This window comes from Bufo bufo, chromosome 2 (genome assembly GCF_905171765.1).
Source record: "Bufo bufo chromosome 2, aBufBuf1.1, whole genome shotgun sequence".
In the NCBI taxonomy this organism is placed as follows: domain Eukaryota; kingdom Metazoa; phylum Chordata; class Amphibia; order Anura; family Bufonidae; genus Bufo; species Bufo bufo.
The window spans coordinates 252215087-252236869 of record NC_053390.1 but is presented as its reverse complement, the minus strand read 5'-3'; positions in this window follow the sequence as shown (position 1 = coordinate 252236869).

Below are 21783 nucleotides of genomic sequence, written 5' to 3'. Positions count from 1 at the left end.
ATCCCCAGCTTAAATACAGGGTAGAATTTCTTGATATCCTAAGAAGGGGCTTGGAGTGTAATCATATTAGTCAAAAGCAATTCAGCTATTTAAATGTCGAATTTACAGTTACACCCATAATGCATGCTCTTCCGAAAATCCACAAGGGCCAATTCCCCCCTCCTCTACGTCCCATAGTCAGTGGAATTGGATCCCTAACAGAAAGGCTAGGGGAGTGGCTAGACTGCAATTTGCAGCCCTTGGTTAAAAGAATTCCAGGGTACATTAAAGACACTACTTCAATTCTACAATCTTTTTATGATATGACCTGGGACGAAAATTATAGATGGCTGTCTATTGATGTGGTGTCACTTTATCCATCGATACCACATCATGTGGCAACGCTAGCACTGGAATTTCACCTGCACAAATATAGTAATTTTTCTGAGGATCTACTAGATTACATCCTATCTGTCACCCAATTCCTCATGTCTCACAATTACTTCTCGTTTAACTCTATATACTATGTACAGACCTCTGGCGTATCAATGGGTGCGAAGTACTCACCCTCCCTGGCTAATTTGACAATGTCTTATTGGGAGGAAGCATATGTTTATAATGTGAAAAATCCCTTCAGGGAACATGTGGTGTGGTATGGCAGGTACATAGATGATATGCTCCTCATATGGAGTGGCGATGTGCCTGCCATACAGCACTTCATGCGATACCTTGAAAATAATGCATATAATTAAAAATTCACACATATGGAGCATTCACAAAGTATCAATTTCCTTGACCTTACACTTCTGGGAAAACCTGGCCAGATCATTCAAACTAAAACCTATCGCAAGGAAATAACAGGGAATACTCTGTTACGGGCAAATAGCCACCACCCTACTCACACAATAAAATCAATCCCTGTGGGAGAGTTCACACGTGCCTACAGAAACTGCAGTACTGCAGCGGCTTTTGAAATAGAAGCCCAAATTATTGCAGATAGATTAAAACAGAGAGCATACCCCAAATGGATGATATCCAGAGGTCTAGCTATAACAAAAAGTAAAAATAGGAAAGAATTACTCTTCCCAATCCGTGAGAAAAATAATTTTAAACAGAAACCTGGAGTTGCAGGATCAGATAAAAATGACAATGAAAATTTACCTACACTTGTTTTGACATACAGCAAACAATTCGAAAAAATACAACAAATTATTAAGAGATATTTACCAATCCTCTATGATGACGAAGTATTGCACTGTATGCTAAAACAAGGTTGCAGAATTGTGTCAAGACGGCCAAGAACTATAGGAAACGATTTGTCTCCATCTATGTATACACAAAGGGTTAAACATAAACGGGATCCATGGCTAATCTATAAGGCTAGGTTCAGACCTGAGCGTATTTGATATGCGCGTTTGACGCGCGTTTGTGTGATTGACTGCAGTGTCCTATGGCCACAAACGCGCGTCAAAACGCCCCAAAGAAGCTCAAGAACTTGTTTGAGCGTAGGGCGTTTTTCAGCGCGTTCAAACGCGCTGTAAAACGCTCAAGTGAGAACCAGGGCCATATGGAAGCATTGGTTTTCATGTGTTGAGCGTTTTACAGCGCGTTTTACAGCGCGTTTAAACGCGCTGTAAAACGCTCGAGTGTGAACCCAGCCTAAAGGTTTTACCAAATGCGGAAGCATGCGCTGCCGCACCTGCACATATGCAGTGAATACAAAAACCTTCCATGATGCCAATAATTCCCATACCTACCCAATCAAATCATATATTAATTGTAATTCAATAGGGGTGATATACATTATAAAATGTGTAGCCTGTGACATGATGTATGTGGGCTGCACCACCAGAAAGCTCAAAATTCTAATTTTGGAGCACCTTAACTACATAAAAAATCCGCACAGTGTGAACATATCCAATGCGGCCAGACACTTTATTTGCAAACATGAAAGCCAGGTGCGCAATTTCAAAGCTTTTGCAATAGAACAAGTGAGACTACCTAGTAGAGGAGGAGATTTTAAACGTCTAGTGAGATTGAGAGAAGCCTTCTGGATTTTCAAATTGAATACCAGGCATCCTAATGGCCTGAATTTGAAAAAAGAGCTCTTGTATTTCTATTGACCAATGGTCTTTTTGCATCATATTACCTTTTACACTGCAATTGAGAGTACTAGCGGGAGCGGGGGAGAGGGAAAGAGCCTATGTCAGATATAGCAGTGGAACACTGTCACATATGGATCCATGCATGGATGCGTTTGTATATAGCTGGTGTGGTGTTCTACTGCTATCATGACATTTGATACTCTACCTTAATTTTATTATGTATACTGTTTTTATTTATGTTATATTTCACGTTTGATTTAATTGACAAACTGATGACTATATGTGGATGCATAAATTATAATGCATATTGTAAAACACATGAGCACTGCTACATCTGGAAAATAAGAGGTTAAAGTGTGCTTTGCCTCCTCTGCTCCCCCGCCCTGCAGGTGGGGAGCAGTGAGTAATTACTCTACAAACCAACATAAAACCACCAGAGATAACACAGCTCATTGTTACGACTAAGAACTATTGTTCGAAACGCGTCAAAGTTGCTACACTTGTGGGTGGATGTCCTGTCTAAACTGTCTACTGCCTGAATAAAAGACGAAGATTTTAGCTACCAAAATCGTGAGTGCTGGAATTTTGTTGTGCTTCATACTAAAGATATACAGGCTCACCAGCCTTTTCCGTGCATGCAGGTGTTTGGATAATTGGGTTGAGCTGGACTTTTCTTTGTGCATATTCACACCAATTGTTTGACTGTCTTTATTGGGCTAAAGAACTGTTTAAACTGCTTGAAATTGCAAGGATATACTGTACAAAGTGACTGCTTTAAAATCGCACTGTTAAAATTGAGAAAATTGCATATTTTTGTCTCACTAGAACTGCTTGCTGCAATTGAATTGACCTTGACTTTGAACATAAAATAGCCGCCGGAGGCCTTTTTGTCTGATTTTTGGCGCCATCACTCTGCAAAACGCCGTGTACGGTGGGAAAATAGGGTGCAGCCCCTTGCAAAAGTGCGGGAAATTTCTGCTGCGCCACTACTGCCTCTTACCATGGATTACAATATGAGTGCCGCCTTCCCTATGCTGCAGAACCTAGGGGACGTGCCAAAAGAAAGGTGGAATCTATGCGATCAGTGGACCACTCTGCTGGAAGTGTACTTGCCTGCAGACACGCAGAGAGACAGACTCGCAAACATGGCAGCAAATGTGCCCGCCGGGTCCGACAAAGAGCCAGAATTGCTCGACACTTCGGGAGAGATGAATCTGGGACCACCTAAGGCTGCCTCGAAAGCGGAAGAGCCTCTGCAGGCTCGTTGGAGGCCTTTGCCTTTAATGCCGCCGAAGGAGGAGACCGGACGTCAGCGGTATCCGCGGGGAGTAGGCCGCGGCCTAACCGGAGGCAGAGGAAGAACAAAAAGGGATGCTCTAATCCTGAGTGGCCGAGTCTACCGCCAGGGCCATCCACCACTCCAGCACAGTGCCTGTACACGATGGGAATGGCTAGTGCTAATATAGTGTGGCAGCTTACCATCGTGTCTGCTCCTCAAGGTCCTCGACCAGAGTCTCCGAGTAGGCTCCCGAGAAAGATGACCACTGCTACGAGGAGGATGGGTGACGAAGAGGGGTGCATGCGGGGACTGCAAAACTTGTCCCTAAAGATAGTGCCATCAGAGAAGAGTAGGTTGGTGCCCAGAGACAAAGTGAACATATTCGATGAAATCAAGAGACAACTGAGGTTACCAGCCCTATCGGTTCACTGTTTAGTGAGAGCCACCCCTGATGGTTCCTCTCCGGATGAGTGGGATTCCGGGAGTCCCCTATCTACAAATGTGCCCTACTCACCTGATCCATACTCGTAAGTAGGCCATTCTAAAAAAAAATTGTCACCTGGAGCCAATGTTTCTTTTGTCCCAGTATAGACTGATGCCAGTTCACCACGGCAAGTGGCAGTTCACTAGGCCACTTCACAGCCTGCTGGCCCTTTAACATTCAGGACTCCCTGCCTTATAATCACTGTTTACGCCCAAGTTGCGCCTGGTTTGCGCACAGTTTTTCCTTTTTCCATTCCCTTTTCAGGATTATGAGGGTTATGCAACAGGACTATCATGTTCCTTAAAGTCATTGTACCCAGAAATACATTTTTCTGTGATGTATTTATGTGCAATTCCTATGTTTGAAATTTCCACAGACTTTTTGCAATTTTCTTATTATGTTGCACTAAAAAGTTTCATATGCTAAAGACTTATTTACTTGGACCTTGCCATGGACTCTATATTTTGTCTGTGAGATCTACGCCCATTTGTGTCACCGGCAAGATCAGAAGAAAAAGCCGGCCCATATCCCATTTTGTGTTGTAATTAGGGTTGAGCGTACCGAACTTTAAGATTTTTGGACCCCGAACCCGAACATTTCCGTAAAAGTTCGGGTTCGGTGTTCGGCGCTTTCTTGGCGCTTTTTGAAAGGCTGCACAGCAGCCAATCAACAAGCAGCATACTACTTGCCCCAAGAGGCCATCATAGCCATGCCTACTAATGGCATGGCTCTGATTGGCCAGAGCAGCATGTGACCCAAGCTCTATATAAGCTTGAGTCATGTAGCGATGCACGTCACTCTGCTGTTACAAGTGTAGGGAGAGGATGCTGCTGGACTTGTGATTTCAGGGAGAGCATAGGAGAGAATCTAACTCAGTGATCTACAGACAAATAGTTGTGTGGGTGCAGGGCACTATCGCTTTACCCTGCCCTGAGCTCATTGACAAACAAATACTAACTTTTAGAATTCTGTTAGTTAGGTGGGTGGCGGCGGCCATTTTATGCATGCTCAGTGCACCAGCACTGCATCTGAGCTTTCGGGACATTGCAAATCACCATTTTTTGGGGGGCAAACTACAACATCTGGATTAGTCAGTGTGCAATTTAATGTAGAAATACACCCATCATTTTCTGGGGTTTTAAAAACACACTATTTTTTTCAAAAAACAGTATTTTCCAGATCTGCAAGTGTTAAATTCAAGTTTAATATATACAGCTTTCATATTCTGTTAGCAAAAAAAGACTTTTTTGACAATCTACAACATCTGGATTAGTCAGTGTGCAATTTAAAGTAGAAATACACCCATCATTTTCTGGGGTTTTAAAAACACACTTTAAAAGAAAAAAAAAAAAAAAAAAACAGTATTTTCCAGATCTGCAAGTGTTAAATTCAAGTTTAATATATACAGCTTTCATATTCTGTTAGCAAAAAAATACTTTTTTGGCAATCTACAACATCTGTATTAGTCAGTGTGCAATTTAAGGTGGAAATATACCCATCATTTTCTGGGGTTTGAAAAACACTCATGACAAAAAACACTATTTTCAGGCCTTGCAGCATCAGCACGTGTGAAATGACAGGCTTATATACTGCTGTCAAATTCAGTTTTTAAACAAACACTAATTTGGGCACAAAAAATTTAGTTGGCAGCCTTTGACGCTGATGTCATTGTGAGATACACCCTTAATACATTTGGGTTACATTCAGAGATTTTAAATACCGCCATTTGGTGCACCAATATTGAATTCAGGCCTACACTGGTTCAGGCCCTGTGAGATACCCCCTCTACATACAGGGGTTTGAATTAGGCATTTGAAATACAGCCATTTGAAATACAGCCATTTTGTGCAAAGATATATTTACTGCAGGCCTACACTGGTTCAGGGCCTGTGAGATACCACCTCTACATACAGGGGTTTGAATTAGGCATTTGAAATACAGCCATTTTGTGCAAAGATATATTTACTGCAGGCCTACAGAGGTTCAGGCCCTCTGAGATACTACCTCTACATACAGGGGTTTGAATTAGGCATTTGAAATACAGCCATTTGAAATACAGCCATTTTGTGCAAAGATATATTTACTGCAGGACTACACTGGTTCAGGCCCTCTGAGATACTACCTCTACATACAGGGGTTTGAATTAGGCATTTGAAATACAGCCATTTGAAATAAAGTCATTTTGTGCAAAGAAATCTTTAATTGAGGCCTAGTCTGGTTCAGGCCGTGTGAGATACACCCTTTACATACTGTCGTTCTTTTCTACTATTAATTAAACACCCATTTAGGGCAAGATCCTAAATTCGAAAAATAGGGGACGTGGCCCAGGTCGTGGTGCTGCTGGTGGAGCTCCTGTTGCAGGGAGAGGACGTGGTCGATCTGTGCCAGCTACACGCACAAGTGAAACCCCTTCCTCAGGTGCGAGTAGGCGACAAAACCTGCAGCGGTATTTGGTCGGGCCTAATCCTGCTCTATGAATGGTGAGGCCTGAACAAGTACAGACGATACTAGAGTGGGTTGCTGACAGTGGATCCAGTTCCTTCACATTGTCTCCCACCCAGTCTCCTGCTGAAAGACCACAGTTGGCACCTGCAGCCGATGTCCATCAGTCTTTCACCTCCGCTTGACTCTTTTGGCCCACATTTGCGCCTCAATAACTTTTCCCACATTTCTTCTTGATCCCAAATTTAATACATTTATCTCCCTTAAATTTGGTCTCTTTTTCTCACGCTCCCTCTCCGGCCTGGAACCCTGATTCCCGGCGACCCGTGATCACCATGGTAGGCGCATAAAAGAACATCGAAAGTTGATAGAGCAGATATCAAATTGGATCGTGAACATCACGGGGACGTGCGACATGGTGGGTGGGGCAGTAAGTATGCACACGCCTACACAAACTAACTGACAGGGGTAAGCCCCTGCAACTTCTGGGTCTCCAAATTGGGCACATGGCCTGAGCTTGCCCTTTACGCCTTGAAGGTGCTGGCCTGCCCTGCAGCCGGTGTATTGTGTGAACGTGTGTTTAGCACAACTGGGGGGTTATATTTCCCAATGTTATGGGGTGTACCCTAATTTAAAAAAATAAAAATAAATTTAAAACCAAAAAGCAGTGTAGGCTACCGCCTCCTCCTCCACCACCACTTCCACCGCCTCCTCAACCTCCTTCTCCATATGGACCTGGTCCTCCTAGATAAAGATTATTATTTTTTATTTTTACGTATTTTATGTTATTTTAAGTCATTTCCCTATCCACATTTGTTTGCAGAGCACTTGCCATGCTCTTAACCACATTTTAGCCCTTTCCATGACATTTTTACAGCCATTTTAGTGCTCAAAAGTTCGGGTCCCCATTGACTTCAATAGGTTTTGGGTTCGGGGTCAAGTTCGGTTCAAGTTCGGGTCCCGAACTTGAACTTTTTTCCAAAGTTCGGCCGAACCCGTCGAACCCGAACATCCAGGTGTCCGCTCAACTCTAGTTGTAATCATTTGAGTTATTATGTTCTTCTATAAAGTGTATTTTCATAATGTGTTATTTATACCTGTATGCTTGTTTGCATGCCTGCCTCTTTTGTATTTTTCAGGAGACTTCGTCCAGAATGTGTCAAGGCCAACACATATTAAACAAAGGGTGTATGCAGCGTCCCACTAGCTTGTGGGAACTGCAAAAGCTTTTTGTTATCATGCTGTATTATGTTATCCTGTGCTATTCCTATCTACTAGGCTGTCAGGTGCACTACATGCATACACCACTAGATGGGGGTAGCACCACAGTATAAATAGAGCAGTTCAGGCATAGTTAGGGAGTTGGTCATGTAGGTTCTCTCTAGAGGAGATGGAGTGAGGAGCTATGTTCCGCGATCACTCAAAAACGCAACCATCAATTTCAACGAAACTTGGTATGCACATCCTTTGCTACCTGGAAATAAATATTGTGGGGGTCTCAGCTCTCTAGCACGTACTGTTCCTGAGATATTCCCCAAAAATTACCTGCATTAACCAATACAAGCCTGCAAGTCTTTCTTTTCATATGCTAACTGCCATACGTGACCATATGTAGTGTCCCACTAGGTAAAAGTGGGCACTGCACAAAAGGGGTTAATGTGTCTTTATTACATTTAATGTTATGTGTATGCATTTCCCTGTATTAGCTGGTGTCAGGCCTATTAGGGTGCAGTTTAGCCTCCCAGACGTTAGAGGGAGCCAGAGAGCCCTAGATATATATAGGAAGGCCCAGGCAGGGGAGTGGTAGTTCATTCCAGGGGACTAGAGGAGTTACTTCGTCCACCTGAAGCTCCTGAGGCTAGAATTAGCTCAGTAGAGGCACCCCAGTTGCAGGACAGCACCTCCTGGGAGAAACCCACAGTCAGGATCATACCAGCAAAGATAAGTAACACTGATGGGCAGATGCTATATAGGAAGCAAAGCAAGGATTTAATACGAGAGGAAGATATATATATACCAAGGATATAAGCCACCATTTAGGCATCCGGGCCTTGGGATTGAAACCAGACAGGAGTTCTAGAAAAGGACAGTGTACGCTATTTCTGAGGAAAGGTACAACCTGATTCTGAGTGCATTGTGGATTTACCCTCTGAGTATCTTGCATAATCAATACCTGCCTTCGTGTGGAATAAAGCCTGCTTGTAAAGCTGTGATCTAAAGGACTGTGTTACCATCTGTATGTACAAAGTTGGACTGTTCAGTAAAGCAACGTTTGGTTCACTATACCATCTGTGTACCTCAGTTATTCCAACTATAAATCGGTGTGCCACCGTTACAGGCACTGGCGTCACGAATCCAAAAGGGACCTTGCCCCAGGCACTCAAAATACCTGTAACATCCAGGGCACCTCATCCACCATCAGGCCTGGTCCCTACAAACAGAGTGTGCCCCAGAGGAACTGTGTCTACCTCTCCTTCACTGCTGCATGCCTGCCCAGGGTTCTCCAATACAGTGAGCAACCCTCGATTGCCCGTAACCGTGACCTCACATCGCAATACCCTGCAGGTCTGGCGTGCTGCACATATGCCAACTGCCACACGTGACCATTATCAGCCAATAGAAGCTCGCAGCCCTTACTCTCCACACACACAGCTTTACTCCAGGTTTCCATAACAACCCAGCCAAACCAAGTCGCACGACACATGGGGCACAACTACGCTGCTACATGCATCCATCTTGGATAGATTTTTTTTGCGATTGTTGTGTCGCAGTCGCAACATGTCGCATGTCGCACTGTAACACCATAGCCTATCATTATAAAAATTGTTGAGACAAAATGTCGCGCAACACATGACGTTGTGTATCCCTAGCATTAAAGGGGCCGAGCACTGTGGAGCTCACTGTTAAAAGCCGGGCAGTGGCGTAGGGATCGCCATAGCAGCCATAGCAATGGCTATGGGGCCCTACACCACTGGGGGCCCACCGCCGACTGAGGATTAAAAAAATAAAAATAAAATCCATGTGGCGAGTGGGCCGGGCGTGGTGCTGTGATAGGGGGCGGATAGGGGGCGGTCGGACTCGGAGCCGGAGGACGGAGGTAGAGAGGCAGTCTGGGAGGTGGTTGGCCGGAAGTGGAGGAGGCGAAGTCGCAGACTTGGAGCGGCACGTACAAGAATAGGAAGCTGCGTGCGAGGTGAGCTGCTGGAGTGTGGGTGGGTCAAGTGCCGGGGCCCACTGCTCCTGGGGGGGCCCACTGTGCCAGCTCACTCCTGCAGCTGCATATGATAGGTCCCAAATGTCGCGGGCGGCTGCCTGCATGTCCCGGCTTATGATAAGCCCGGCCATGCAGGCAGTGTGCTGCCTCTCACTCACTGTGCGATGCTGCGATCCTTGGCTCCGCCTCCTCACACAGCCAGGGAAAAGAGCTCGGGAGCCTCAGCCTTGAGAGAGAGAGACTTGCAGAAGGAGGGGCCGGGTCCCAGGATTATAACCCGATCATTGCCTCCTCCTTCTGCAGTCCTCCGTGCTCCTGACATGCCCCACGTTCTTCTGTGATTACCAGTGGGTGACCACTCAGTGTGGCTACTCCTGCCTTTCTACCATCACTGCAGAGTGGCTTCCTGTCCTGCTTGCTGCTGACCTGTCTTCAAACTAGTAAGCTAGTAAGGTCCTTTTTTTTTTTTTTTCTTCTTTTGTCCATTTGTTTAACCACCTCAGCCCCCATAGCTTAAAGAGGACCTTTCACCGATTCTTACCCTATGAACTAACTATACAGACATGTAGAGCGGCGCCCAGGGATCTCACTGCACTTACTATTATCCCCGGGCGCCGCTCCGTTCTCCCGCTATGTCCTCCGGTATCTCCGCTCACTAAGTTATAGTAGGCGGAGATTCCAGTCCCTAAGGTATGGTAGGCGGAGTCTGCCCTTGTTCTGCTCTAGCGCTGGCCAATCACAGCGCAGAGCTCACAGCCTGGGAGGTTATTTTCTCCCAGGCTGTGAGCTCTGCAATACGATTGGCCAGCGCTACAGAAGAACAAGGGCAGACTCCGCCTACCATAACTTAGGGATCGGAGATACCGGAGGGCATAGCAAGAGAACGGAGCGGCGCCCAGGGATAATAGTAAGTGCAGTGAGATCCCCGGGCGCCGCTCTCCATGGCTGTATAGTTAGTTCATAGGGTAAGAATCGGTGAAAGGTCCTCTTTAAACCCCCTGAAAGACCAGGCCACTTTTTACACTTCTGACCTACCCTACTTTCACCGTTTATTGCTCGGTCATGCAACTTACCACCCAAATGAATTTTACCTCCTTTTCTTCTCACTAATAGAGCTTTCATTTGGTGGTATTTCATTGCTGCTGACATTTTTACTTTTATTGTTATTAATCGAAATTTAACGATTTTTTTGCAAAAAAATGACATTTATCACTTTCAGTTGTAAAATTTAGCAAAAAAAACGACATCCATATATAAATTTTGCTCGAAATTTATTGTTCTACATGTCTTTGATAAAAAAAAAATGTTTGGGTAAAAAAAAAATGGTTTGGGTAAAAGTTATAGCGTTTACAAACTATGGTACAAAAATGTGAATTTCCGCTTTTTGAAGCAGCTCTGACTTTCTGAGCACCTGTCATGTTTCCTGAGGTTCTACAATGGCCAAACAGTACAAATGCAGCGTACTCAAGTTAGGGTTAATAGTGTTCGAGGGTGTTGTAGTGCAATCGTGACACTAACCTGAGACAGCTGACTCTCTGCAAGGGCAGGTGATGATAAGAAATGTTCGTGACGCCAGTGCCAATTAAACGGTGGCACGCCGTTTGCTGATAGCAGGAATAATTGAGGAACCACGTGATGTTAAAACAGAACTCAAACTTTAGTAGTCATCATACATGGACATAGATGGAAGCGCAGTTCCTTTGAAGACAGTTGGTTGCAGTACATTTGATGCAGGCAATATATAGCAAGGTGACTTCAGAGTGTTAAACACAGGACTTATAGTACAGGCAGCTTGCACTCTATTCCTGACTGATCCTGGAACATAGAAACTCTTCTCCAAGGCCCGATGCCCTAGCTCTGGCGTATATCCTTGGTTTTATAACTATCAAGTACCTCCTCTGTTGTCTTTAGTACCTCTTGCTTTTCTGAGCTTGCCACTGTCTCTCCCAGCACTGACTCTGGAAACTTCTGAACTCCATTAGGCCGGTTAACTGTGGTGTTCCTGCTTCTGCATATATGAACTCAGGAGGGGAACCTTCTCCTTGGATCTGGAACTCGGTTACAGGGACTGCAATACCCTCTCCTGGTCCTCAGGCTTCAGGCCTGGACTTGACTCTGACATTGTCTAATCTCCAAGTTTAGACTGAAGACACTAGACCCTGACTCACTATCCTTTCCCTGACTGGGCCTTATATAACCTAGGGCTCCCTAGCTCCCTCCAATGACTAAGAGCTGTAATGACACCCCTAGCAGGCCTGCACATGCAAATTTCACAGTAACAGGGGAATACATAGCATTACATTATATTACATTTTATAAAGATGACTTATACCAACTTCCCCATAGATAAGGGGGGACGACAGCACACAAGTGACCCTTCTGTAGTGACGGGCATTACAGCTCCCGTACACTACATACCCCACTGCTTTAAGCTGAGTACGACCTCGTACTCCATCAGGGCCCGCCCAACTGGAATCTTTACCTGAAACAGAAAAAGACGCATGCAGGCATACATATATGTAATTCATCTGCATTTACATTCATATCAGGTCCAATTGGCAAAGGTGAAGGGTGGTGACAAGGAGCGTCGTTCTCTTCTCTCAGGATAGTGAGTGGAACTGGGGCGCTGACCTGGCACAGCGTAACATTATTACCAGGATAGTCCATGACAATGAATAAGTCCATAAAAGAACAGCAAGAAACGGTAAAACAGTATAAAAGTGCTTGGAGGCTCAAAGAACAAATATGAGTCCGTACCCAGGTTACTTTCCTATAAATCACAGAGGCTCTCATGCGGTGGAGTCCTTCTCTGGGCACATTCCTTTTAAAAGAGTAAGAATCTCAGAGGCTCAGGTTCTTTTGAGTCTATCTCCGGGCACGGTTCCTTAGTATAAAGTTGCACAGTAAAAATGGCATAATATAAAACAAGCGCTGTAGTACCCCTAATCAACCTGAAAAGGGGGTTAAGGGTAAAAGGTGCAACAAGGAACAGGCACAACTTGGTGTGGAATAGCAAAAGCAGGCAGGAGGTCCTGGAAACAAACTTGGCTTTGTTGACTTTATTATTTCAGTGGTTGACACCTACCACTGAGCCGTGGATGAACTGGCAGCAGCAACAAAGGACCAGAAAACATAGGACTCCTGTCCTGAAAGGGTCAAGTTCTCACATCATTCTTTAGCAACATAAATCAAAGGCCTAGCAGGCTGATTCACAGGGGCATGTCATAATTACCCGGCTCTGCTGGCAAATAAGGCCTGTAGTAGTCCTCTACAGGAGGATGTGCCCACATCACGGTGTCAGGGGGCAGCTGCAAAGTGAAGGGACCCCTGATAGGTATTGGTCCCATAGGCCTAGGGGTAAACACGCTTGTGGACCGTACCGGTCCCGGCATAATGATTGTGGGTTGTGCTGCATTGGGTACCGCCGCCGCAAGCGGTCCGGTGGGCTCTGTGCAGCAATTCACAGCAATAGTGGGTCTTATTTGGGGCACCGACGGAGCGGTGGTAGCAGAAGGTGGTCTACGGGTGGAGACAGGCACCCTTACCTCATCCTTCTTAGGCGGCGTCTGGATCCTGGCGGTGGCAATCTTGCGCAGCTCCCGCAACTTTTCCTCCAGCCGGACGATCTGGTCACCGATGCTTTCTGTGTCGGAATCGCTGTCCTCTGCTGATGCCGCCGGCGCAGGTACAGTCAACGATGCGTCGGACGCGGCCGCTGCAGGCTCCGGTGGCGCATCGGGTCTCCTACCCTTACGGATATTCTCCAGGGTAACACGGAGCCCCTTGAGGTTTTCCAAGTCCTGTATTGTCTTCTCCCGGCGAGGCAGCTCGGGGGAGGGATAGGGACTCACCCATTTTTCCAACACGGTTGGCTGCCAGAAGACATTAGGCCCAATGAAGGAACCCCGCTCCTGAAAGGCGTGGTGGGCCGGCTCTGGAGAGCGTTCCGGTTCCCGCTCGCAGCCAGAGTAGTCTTCTTCTGCCTCCCAGTCCTCAGGTTCTCGCTTCGGACGGGTCACGGCAGTTGCATATGGGCCTCTCAGGCTCTCGGCAGGGGTGAACTCCACTTCCTCTCCCTCGCGGAGGCTATATTGATACGAAGGGAGGTAGTCTCGCTTGACAGATCTCCTGTTGACATATAAGTCTCTGCCAGTTAGGTAATCTTGTATGAACCCGTAGCCACGGGTCTTGTCGAAGGACACCACCAACCCCTTTCTCCTTTCCAGGCGGGGTTGGGTATTGGTGTGCCGCTCATGAATAGTCTTGGTTAGTTCTTCATAGTAAATTTTGGTTTTAGTATCCTCTTTTTAGCGACTTCCCGGATCTCTGCCATGAGTGCTGACCACTTGAAAGAGGGCTGAAAGAAGTCTCTCCAAAAGCCATAATGATGCTCTGGTTCTTTCCCCAGTGACGGGCAGGCGGGTCTCTCCGGTCCCGAAGAGTAGGCCGGTGGAGCGTCTTCTGGCTCTACACCAATGTCAGTCATGTTCGGTAACTCAGGCGCGGACGTTACAGCAGAACAGTCCTCACTCTCCAACATGCTCGATCCTTCTCTGGAGAGCGACAGGGTGGGGCCAATAAGTTTAGCCAGATCCTCCCATTGCACTGGGAGGCCGCCCCCCAGGTATTCCAGTATGTGGAAGGTGGAGTCCATGCTGGCAGACATGCAAATGTCCAGACAGGCGGTGGCGCCTGACCTTGAACCTTTTCCCGCTTCTTCAGCAAAAAGGCGCCAACTTTTACCGCCTTTTCAGGATGAAGATGACGCAGCAGTAAATTCAGCAAGCTCAGCGGCCATCTTTAGCAAAAACGCTGTCTATTCACTGACAGCAAGCAGGATGATAAAGTCCATAAAACCACACTCCGATGTGGCGATTTCTTTCCTCTTGATAGCGCAACACTGCCCAGCGCTTTTTGGAGGTTTTAGGGACACTTTTAGTATGTTTTTCAGTCCACAAAGTCCACTTTAATAAAACAGGCAATTTGTCACTTTGGTCACAGGGCAACTGTATAAGGCACAAAGTTCACGCTTCTTGCACTAGAAAGCGTGCGTATCCTGTTTGTGACGCCAAAAGAGAGGTGCAGCGTACTCAAGTTAGGGTTAATAGTGTTCCTGGGTGTTGTAGTGCAATCGTGACACTAACCTGAGACAGCTGACTCTCTGCAAGGGCAGGTGATGATAAGAAATGTTCGTGACGCCAGTGCCAATTAAACGGTGGCACGCCGTTTGCTGATAGCAGGAATAATTGAGGAACCACGTGATGTTAAAACAGAACTCAAACTTTATTAGTCATCATACATGGACATAGATGGAAGCGCAGTTCCTTTGAAGACAGTTGGTTGCAGTACATTTGATGCAGGCAATATATAGCAAGGTGACTTCAGAGTGTTAAACACAGGACTTATAGTACAGGCAGCTTGCACTCTATTCCTGACTGATCCTGGAACATAGAAACTCTTCTCCAAGGCCCGATGCCCTAGCTCTGGCGTATATCCTTGGTTTTATAATTATCAAGTACCTCCTCTGTTGTCTTTAGTACCTCTTGCTTTTCTGAGCTTGCCTCTGTCTCTCCCAGCACTGACTCTGGAAACTTCTGAACTCCATTAGGCCGGTTAACTGTGGTGTTCCTGCTTCTGCATATATGAACTCAGGAGGGGAACCTTCTCCTTGGATCTGGAACCCGGTTACAGGGACTGCAATACCCTCTCCTGGTCCTCAGGCTTCAGGCCTGGACTTGACTCTGACATTGTCTAATCTCCAAGTTTAGACTGCAGACACTAGACTCTGACTGACTGTCCTTTCCCTGACTGGGCCTTATATAACCTAGGGCTCCCTAGCTCCCTCTAATGACTAAGAGCTGTAATGACACCCCTAGCAGGCCTGCACATGCAAATTTCACAGTAACAGGGGAATACATAGCATTACATTATATTACATTTTATAAAGATGACTTATACCAACTTCCCCATAGATAAGGGGGGACGACAGCACACAAGTGACCCTTCTGTAGTGACGGGCATTACAGCTCCCGTACACTACACAAACACCCCACAAATGACCCCATTTCGGAAAGTAGACACCCTAAGGTATTCGCTGATGGGCATAGTGAGTTCATAGAACTTTTTATTTTTTGTCACAAGTTAGGGGAAAATGATGATTTTTTTTTTTTTTCAAACAAAGTCTCATATTCCACTAACTTGTGACAAAAAATAAAAAGTTCTATGAACTCACTATGCCCATCAGCGAATACCTTGGGGTGTCTTCTTTCCAAAATAGGGTCACTTGTGGGGTAGTTATACTGCCCTGGCATTCTAGGGGCCCAAATGTGTGGTAAGGAGTTTGAAATCAAATTCTGTAAAAAATGGCCGGTGAAATCCGAAAGGTGCTCTTTGGAATGTGGGCCCCTTTGCCCACCTAGGCTGCAAAAAAGTGTCACACATGTGGTATCTCCGTATTCAGGAGAAGTTGGGGAATATGTTTTGGGGTGTCATTTTACATATACCCATGCTGGGTGAGATAAATATCTTGGTCAAATGCCAACTTTGTATAAAAAAATGGGAAAAGTTGTCTTTTGCCAAGATATTTCTCTCACACAGCATGGGTATATGTAAAATGATACCCCAAAACACATTCCCAAACTTCTCCTGAATACGGAGATACCACATGTGTGACACTTTTTTGCAGCCTAGGTGGGCAAAGGGGCCCACATTCCAAAGAGCACCTTTCGGATTTCACCAGCCATTTTTGACAGAATTTGATTTCAAACTCCTTACCACACATTTGGGCCCCTAGAATGCCAGGGCAGTATAACTTCCCCACAAGTGACCCCATTTTGGAAAGAAGACACCCCAAGGTATTCGCTGATGGGCATAGTGAGTTCATGGAAGTTTTTATTTTTTGTCACAAGTTAGTGGAATATGAGACTTTGTAAGAAAAAAAATAAATAAAAAAAATCATCATTTTCCACTAACTTGTGACAAAAAATAAAAAATTCTAGGAACTCGCCATGCCCCTCACGGAATACCTTGGGGTGTCTTCTTTCCAAAATGGGGTCACTTGTGGGGTAGTTATACTTCCCTGGCATTCTAGGGGCCCAAATGTGTGGTAAGGAGTTTGAAATCAAATTCTGTAAAAAATGGCCGGTGAAATCCGAAAGGTGCTCTTTGGAATATGGGCCCCTTTGCCCACCTAGGCTGCAAAAAAGTGTCACACATGTGGTATCTCCGTATTCAGGAGAAGTTGGGGAATGTGTTTTGGGGTGTCATTTTACATATACCCATGCTGGGTGAGAGAAATATCTTGGCAAAAGACAACTTTTCCAATTTTTTTATACAAAGTTGGCATTTGACCAAGATATTTCTATCACCCAGCATGGGTATATGTAAAATGACACCCCAAAACACATTCCCCAACTTCTCTTGAATACGGCGATACCACATGTGTGACACTTTTTTGCAGCCTAGATGCGCAAAGGGGCCCACATTCCTTTTAGGAGGGCATTTTTAGACATTTGGATACCAGACTTCTTCTCACGCTTTGGGGCACCTAAAATGCCAGGGCAGTATAAATACCCCACATGTGACCCCATTTTGGAAAGAAGACACCCCAAGGTATTCAATGAGGGGCATGGCGAGTTCATAGAAAAAAAATTTTTTGGCACAAGTTAGCGGAAATTGATTTTTTTTATTTTTTTATCACAAAGTCTCCCTTTCCGCTAACTTGGGACAAAAATTTCAATCTTTCATGGACTCAATATGCCCCTCAGCGAATACCTTGGGGTGTCTTCTTTCCAAAATGGTGTTATTTGTGGGGTGTTTGTACTGCCCTGGCATTTGAGGGTCTCCGCAATCATTACATGTATGGCCAGCATTAGGAGTTTCTGCTATTCTCCTTATATTGAGCATACGGGTAATGTGATTTTTTTTTTCCGTTCAGCCTCTGGGCTGAAAGAAAAAAATGAACTGCACAGATTTCTTCATTCGCATCGATCAATGTGGATGAAAAAATCTCTGCCAAAAAAAGAAAAAGGAGGGGAAAGGCGTCTGCCAGGACATAGGAGCTCCGCCCAACATCCATACCCACTTAGCTCGTATGCCCTGGCAAACCAGATTTCTCCATTCACATCAATCGATGTGGATAAATAAATCATTGCCGGGATTTTTGCCTCGGCAAACGAATCTTTTACTGCAGAGGAGAAATCTCGTCTTGCAGCGCCGCATACACCGACTTGCGTGTAATCTGACAGCAGCGCAATGCTTCTGTCAGAATGCACACCAGTGCTGCAGCTAGTCGATTGGTTGGTCCACCTGGAAGGTAAAAAAAACAAAACAAAAAAGAAAAAACCAGGCCGCAACGCAATAAATTTATTAACTTTTGAACAGAACATATAAACTTTTTTTAACTTTCTTAACTGAACGTTAACTTTTATACTTACAGCTATTTTTTTTTTTGTTTAGTTATTTTTGCCTTTATAGAACAAACCTCTCCTTCCCCATGGGACAATGTGCAAAGCGCAAATCGCCCAAAGATCTGGCGAAGTACGTTATGCACTTTATCCCAGGTGAAAGGAGAGGTTTGCAGCAACTGTGAGTAAAAGGGCCCTAATAGCCCTGTGTGCCTCTCCTGTGAGATGCAATCCCTATGCTAAGTGTACCTGGGTGTGGTACTTCCGGAAACACTCTCCAAAGCATAGGGCAGAGTGGTCAGGACAGTCAGGACAGAAATAGCGGGTGTCACGCCTTATTCCACTCCTGCTACAGACACAACATCTTTTTCGGGGTGACGGTTGGGTTGAGGTACCAGGAACGACATTGGGGAAATGTCGCTCGTGTAGATGGCTAACTACACTGGTGGATGGGGCCACAGAACCTTCTGGATACAGGAGGTTTTCAATGATCTCTTCCTGGAATTTGAGGAAGGATCCTGTTCTCCCAGCCTTACTGTAGAGAACAAAACTATTGTACAGAGCCAATTGAATTAAATATACAGACACCTTCTTATACCAGCGTCTGGTTCTGCGGGAAACTAAATACGGAGACAACATCTGGTCATTGAAGTCCACCCCTCCCATGAGCAAATTTTAGTCGTGGACTGAGAGGGGCTTTTCAATGACACGGGTTGCTCGCTCAATTTGTATTGTCGTGTCTGCGTGAATGGAGGAGAGCACGTAAACGTCACGCTTGTCTCTCCATTTCACCGCGAGCAGTTCTTCGTTACACAAGGCAGCCCTCTCCCCCCTTGCAAGACGGGTGGTAACGAGCCGTTGGGGGAAGCCCACGCGACTAGTTCGCGGGGTGCCACAGGCGCAAATCCGTTCTAGAAACAAATGCCTAAAGAGGGCCACACTTGTGTAGAAATTGTCCACATAAAGATGGTACCCCTTGCCGAATAAGGGTGACACCAAGTCCCAGACTGTCTTCCCACTGCTCCCCAGGTAGTCAGGGCAACCGACCGGCTCCAGGGTCTGATCTTTTCCCTCATAGATCCGAAATTTGTGGGTATAGCCTGTGGCCCTTTCACAGAGCTTATACAATTTGACCCCATACCGGGCACGCTTGCTTGGGATGTATTGTTTGAAGCCAAGGCGCCCGGTAAAATGTATAAGGGACTCGTCTACGCAGATGTTTTGCTCGGGGGTATACAAATCTGCAAATTTCTGGTTGAAGTGGTCTATGAGGGGCCGAATTTTGTGGAGCTGGTCAAAAGCTGGGTGGCCTCTGGGACGGGAGGTGGTGTTGTCGCTAAAATGCAGGAAACGGAGGATGGCCTCAAATCGTGCCCTGGACATAGCAGCAGAGAACATGGGCATGTGATGAATCGGGTTCGTGGACCAATATGACCGCAATTCATGCTTTTTAGTTAGACCCATGTTGAGGAGAAGGCCCAGAAAAATTTTAATTTCGGAAACTTGGACTGGTTTCCACCGGAAAGTCTGGGCATAATAGCTTTCCGGGTTGGCGGATATAAATTGTGTGGCATACCGGTTTGTCTCTGCCACGACTAAGTCCAAGAGCTCCGCAGTCAAGAACAGCTCAAAAAATCCCAGGGCCGAACCGATCTGAGCCGTCTCAACCCGAACTCCAGACTGGGCGGTGAAAGGGGGAACTAATGGTGCGGCTGAAGTTGGTGACTGCCAATCAGGGTTTGCCAGCACCTCAGGGATTCTAGGGGCTCTACGGGCCTGTCTGTGCGGTGGCTGCGACGGGGTAACTACTGCACGTGCCACCGTACCAGCTTCAACTGCCCTTCTGGTGCTCGCCACGTCACCATGTTGTACGGCAGTGCTGGTACTAGGTCCAGGGAGGGCTGCGCTGCTGGTGTATGCCTCACCACGTGATCCGGCAGCGCCAGCCCCACTCTGCTGCTCTTGAAGCGGATCCTGCGCAACCTGTGGTCTAGCGACACGGGGCCGGGTACGCCTGGTTCTATCAGGGACCTCCACCTCCTCGTCCGAACTTTGGGTCAGAGAGCCACTGCTTTCTACAGGTTCATATTCTGACCCGCTAGATTCATCAGATGAGGGTTCCCATTCCTCATCCGACTGGGTCAGAATCCTGTAGGCCTCTTCAGAAGAATACCCCCTGTTTGCCATTTGGACTACTAAATTTAGGGGTATTCCCTGAGACTACCCAAGAAAAAAAGCAAGCCTGTCTTACAAAGGGGAAGCTAGCGAAGTCCCGGAGGCCGCTGCGGTTGATAAAAAATATCAAAACTGATTTTTTTATCGCCGCAGTGCGTGTAAAATGAATGTGCAGTGATCAAAAAAATATATATTTTTTGTCACTGCGGTGGGGCGGGTGTGGGTGAACGCACGTGTGGGCAACCGATCAGGCCTGAACGGGCAAACACTGCGTTTTGGGTGGAGGGCAGACTAAAGTGACACTAATACTATTATAGATCTGACCGTGATCAGTTTTGATCACTTACAGATACTATAAAAGTACAAATGCTGATTAGCGATACGCTAATCAGCGAATCAGTGACTGCGGTGCGGTGGGCTGGGCGCTAACCGATCGCTAACTACCTAACCAAGGGGCCTAAACTATCCTAAAACCTAACAGCCAATACTAGTGAAAAAAAAAAGTGTCAGTTTACACTGATCACTTTTTGTCTTTCACTAAGTGATTGACAGGGGCGATCAAAGGGGTGATCAAAGGGTTAATTGGGGTGCAGGGGGTGATCTGGGGCTAAAGTGTAGTGTTGGTGCTACTCACTGTGAAAGTCTGCTCCTCTGCAGGATCCAACCGACGAAAAGGACCAGCAGAGAAGCAGAGAAGCCATATAACAGATCATATTTACTAATATGATCTGTTAAATGTCTTGTGATTCGTTTTTTTGAAAATCGCCAGCCTGCCAGCCAATGATCATTGTTGGCAGGCTGGTGGCGAAATTGTTCTTTAACTTTTGCCGGCCCGTGATGCGCATGCGCGGGCCGGCTTTGAGCGAAATCTCGCGTCTCGCGAGATGACGCGTATATGCGTGACTCTGCGCAGCGCTGCCGCCTCCGGAACGTGAATCTGCGTTAGGCGGTCCGGAGGTGGTTAATTATAACCCCTTGAGGCTCAGCCATGTCACAGTGACTGAGCTTTTTCCATTAGCCAAATAGTGAGTCTCAGCCAGCACCACTCCCCTCCCATTTACTTATAATTAGGACATGCTGTAAGATTTAGCATCGAGAAGTAGTACTTGTCATGCTAAAACTTTACAGTGTATCCTTAGTAGGTGTTGTCAGTAGTTACTGTCACTCAGCGCTGCTGTCACCACCAAGTATCGCTGATGACCCACCTTTTGGGTCCAGTCACACGACCGTAATTCTGGGTCCGCCTCCGTGCCACAATTTTGCGTAATGTGTGCGGACCCATTCATTTTAATCGGGCTGCAAAAGATGCGGACCGCAACAGTTGTCAGTGTTCCCTGTACAGAGAGAGAAGGGGGCCCGTATAGAAAGGATCAATATGAGGCTTCGTTCACATCACTGTTTAGCCTTTCCGTTCTCCGGCTCAGTTTAGGAGCAGGAGAATGGAAAGGACAGATTCGGAACATAACGGAGCCTACGGATCCCAAAGACTATAATGGGGTCCGTTAGGTTTCCGCTCAGAAGATGATTTTGGAGCGGAAACAAAAGTAGTGCATGCAAGACTTTTGTCTCCGCTTCAAAAATCTTCTTCTGAGTGAACACATAACAGACCCCATTATAGTCTATGGGGTCCTTAGGATCGGTTCGGCTCAGTTATGTGCCGAATCCGTCCTTTCCATTCTCCTGCTCCTAAATGGAGCAGG